Source organism: Pinus tabuliformis, chromosome 2_1, assembly GCF_031772625.1.
Source record: "Pinus tabuliformis cultivar Carrire ecotype Pingquan chromosome 2_1, CPIR1, whole genome shotgun sequence".
NCBI classification, from domain to species: Eukaryota; Viridiplantae; Streptophyta; class Pinopsida; order Pinales; family Pinaceae; genus Pinus; species Pinus tabuliformis.
In genome coordinates, this window is record NC_142299.1 from 856289663 (window position 1) to 856294179 (window position 4517).

Consider the following 4517-nt stretch of genomic DNA (forward strand, 5'->3'; position numbering starts at 1 on the left):
CCTTCGGGAGTCAAATTTGGCCAAATACCAGTTCCCCTAAGTCCACATCTTTCCAGAGATTTCTCATTTGTGCTATGCATGCTATGTCCCGAACTGTAGAACAATAATGTCTCGTGACCAGAAGGTCCTTTTTACTATCACAACTGAGTCCATTAAGGAAATGTTGCAGCTCCAACCAAGGCCAAATCTAACCCCACTTTCAATTGGAGACCTGTTGGACCTGTATCCCAAGCTTAGCTCTGCAAAATTGGCCCAGTTATTCCAAACATTCATTAGGGAGGAGAAACACATCCCTAAGGACTTCCCTCCATATGTATCAACTATTTTCTCTCCATGGGTCCAGAACATTGTAGCCATGATATCATGTGTTTTGGGCTACACCACAAGTGAGTACATTGATGAAATAATTCTTGCCTTCATGTCCAGCTATGGCCTAGGACAACATCCTACAACTATATATGACTTTGCCACATTCCTTTATCCACGACAGTCCCTTCTACACGAGAAGCTTCACTGGCACCAATAGCTCCACCTGCCACAACATTGCGAGTAACAGTAGAATCTACAACAACAACAGGTGCTTTAGGAGAGAAACCAATAGACTTGGTTAAAGCCATGGAAGCGATGTCTATCCAGGCTACAGAGATGAATAGGCTGAGATAAAATGTGGAAAGTTTGGAAACTGACTATAAAATTTCCCAGCTTAAGCAAAAGGAAGAAGCACAGAAGGCCCAAAGAATGCGTGAAAGAATCAAAGTCTTAGACAAAGAATTAACACTAGAAAGGCCCGCTTGGGAAAACCAATTAAATGTTGTGGGCCAATAACATTGAATCTCTCAACAATATTTAGCCATCAATTCAAGTTATTTTTGAACAAACAGAGCTAGTAAATATAGCTACAAAAGCTTTCTAGAAAGTAAAGGAGGAGTTGGGAGATAAGCCTAAGGACGCTAATAAAATCATCCACTTCCTCAACAACAAGAACAGATATGAGCTCTATCGTAGCTTATATTGTGTTTAAGCTTATTTATCACTTTTATCACAATGTGTGGTCTAAAAATCATTGCAGGGGTTCACCCTTAATGAAGCTCCCTTATTTTCTTTACATCCGCAAAGTCTAAGGGAAATGAAGTATTTTGTTTATTATACATTGAAATCCCAAAAGAAAGAATTGTAAAAGAATCGGCCCCGACGTAACGAAGGTTGATATACAAACAAATCAAATCGCCATATAAATGGTTATATGGAGCTAGACTCGATATCTCTCTCTCTCTCTCTCTCTCTCTCTCTCTCTCTCTATATATATATATATATATATATATATATATATATATATATATATATATATATATATATACTGTGTGAAGTAATATATATATATATTACAAAAGAAACAAGTATATATATATATATATATATATATATATATATATATATATATATATATATATATATATATATATATATATTGCATTTTATAAAGTTCAGCGGGTCCGCAATGTTATGGATGATTGGTTCCGCTGATAGTGCCGATTGCGATTTGTGATCTGGGAAGCCAACGAAGGGCCGAATAGGCGAATCCGATAGATTTATTAAACATAGTTAATTCATTTGAGTTTTTCTTTGGGTGTCTTGCATCGATTTCGGTGTGTAAACGGAAAAATTAATGTTAAAACCAAATCTAAAGAGGAAGGCAATTAGGTGCATTTTCTGGTGTTTTTTCCAATCAAAATGCATTTGATACGTACGTAAGCCCAAGTTATGCACAAGTCAAACATAATTTATTATGATTAAAGTGGATTAATTATTATTAAGGCATATACAGAGGAACTCGACAGCAGACTAACAGAGCCAAAAGGCGAGCAATCATTGTCATGTTCAGTTATTTTATGTTCTTTGAGATGTCTTTATGCTCTGTGTAATATTTTGTAATATTTCTTACTTCAGATAGTTAGAGGAATAGTTTTAGTAGTTTGACAGTTTCAGAGATCAGCAACTGTTTCATGCTATATAAAAAGAGGAAAATTTACAGAGAAGAGGTTGGCAGGTTTGAATTTTGGAGAATATGGAGACTAAGCCACGGTATTCCTGAAATAGCTGTTGATTAATGAAAGAATTAGAAGTTTCCATGAATTGTTGGGTATAATTTTTTAACTTCTCTGTCATGTCTCATCTTATGTTTTCTTCTATCAAGTATAGTAATGAAGTTGCAGGTATTTATTTGCTTATGTAGATAAAGTTAAAATCTCTTAAAAGAGTGCTCCTATACTTGAAGTTTTCATCTTCCTTTCTAAGTTATAGATAATAGTTTCTGTGTAAGGCAACATATTATCTTTAACTTCTCTAAGGGTTGCAGATAATAGTTTCTGTGTCAAGCAACATATTATCTATGATTCGGTTCTCATTTTCATAATTCTTCTAAGTGACAGATAGTAGGTTCTATGTAAAGCAACATATTATCTTAAACTTCTCCTTCTGGATTTCTTCATTCATCATTTATATCTAGCAAAAAATGGCATTCTGAGATTTTCTAGTCACATATGTATTAAGGGTTAAAGACCAAATTTTCTAGGTCCTTCATTTAAGAATACAACAAATAATAAAGTGACAACAAACAATAATTATTAATTTCTTAAGCACAATTTTTCCATAGAGAGGAAATTGGTTTCTTAAGGTACAAGATTAATTGCCGCCGTTGCCAAGGAGAGAAGACAAGAACACTTTTCCCTGGGTTTTCACTATTTTCTGCTGGTTATTTAGTGAGGAGGAAATACTTGGTTGTTTTGAATAAAATCAAATAAAAGGCGACTCCATAATAATAGAGACCACAACCTGCAAAATAATTCAATAAGAACATTTTTCCATAGGTTTATTAAGTTTGAAGCTAATTCTTGAGAGTGACAAGTTTCAGTAGTTGGTTGTACATTCACACCTGTGATTTTCACTTACGACATTAACTCGTGACTCCAATGCACTTTAAAGTTTTTTTTCGTAGATTTTAATGGCTCTCCTTGCATTTTTAGTCTATAAATTTGATCCATTTGATTTCACTGGGATCACCAGCTATCCTCATGATATGCCTGCATTTTATGTTTGGAATGAATATCTTCCAAAATTCAGTAGAAAGGAATATGAAGACCCAACTTATCACCTCTAAGAGTTTCATGAATGCATGGATCAACAGGGCATCATTCATGATGTGAAGATGAAGTTGTTTTTGTTTTCTTTGGACCTTGAAGCTAGGGCTTGGTTTAGGTCTTTGCCTCATTCAAGTATTTCATCTTTAAAAGATTACCATTCAGTATTCAATTCTTATTGTAGAACTTATTATCCTCACAAGTTTCTTTTTGAAGGTTGTTGTGAATATTATGATGCTACAGAAACTTTAAAGGGTCAAGATAATCTTGTTGATGAAACTCATGATTTTGTTGATAATATATCATGCATTCAGAGAGGTTATAACCAGATTAATTAGATCTAAACAAACACATTAGGGATAGAAGCAAATCTGGTGGTTGCAGGAAAAGCACCAGAGATACAACCTATCCAAGACAAGGGAAAGGCAAAGATGGAATCCTCTCAAATTCAAATATTGGAGGATATGTGTAATGCAATTAAAACTTTGTCAGATAAGTTGAATAAGTTAGAGTTAGAAAATAAGAATTTTCAGAGACCTGCGTTTTATGCAGTAGATGAAGATGAACTTGGTATCGAAGGAGAAGAGTATGAATATGATGAAACAGATGCCATTCATGATGAAAATAACGTTGTTGAATATTGGAAGCAATTCTCTGATTTTATGCAGATTGAACTACATAAGAAATATGACTTGAGATTGAGGAAAAGATCAAGAAGTCAAGAAAATGAAAGTAAGCAGCAAGTTTCAACTTCCTCACCAAAGGTGACTCCATAAGAATCTCATACTGCAAAACAAGTCAATAAAGGAAATCAAAAGATTATTCGGATGGAGGAAAGTTTAAATATGCATCAAGAATTTCTGCTCAACATTCAAGAAGAGGATGAAATAATTAAGTTGCAAATGAATCCCCAGATTTCCTATTTTGTTAAATTTGACGATCCTCCTATCTATAATGAAAATGGTTTAAATGGGGAACAAGACGAAGCTCTTCAAGTGTATCAGTTGGGTGTTGAAGATACAAGAAGAAACCAGCAAGTGGGATATGTTGGAAAGTAATATATTGAGCCATCTATCATAGCAAAAAAGGCTATCTTATGTAAAAAGAAAATGATAAAGAGATTGGATATCATTGCATTGAAGAACATAAGGATGCCCATGGATCAGAGGATAGAATTACAATTTTTTTTCAATCAACTTTAAGAGATGAAAACTGGAGACATGAAAGTGAGGTAGATCATTTTCTTAAAGATGTTGCTGATTGTTCTGTTGAACATACTATCCCAACAAAAGGTTTAATCGAGCAGGAACTTGCATAAAATAGACTTTTTTTGGAGCTAATCAGGACTATATTTTTTCTTATACTTTTGAATATCCTGTG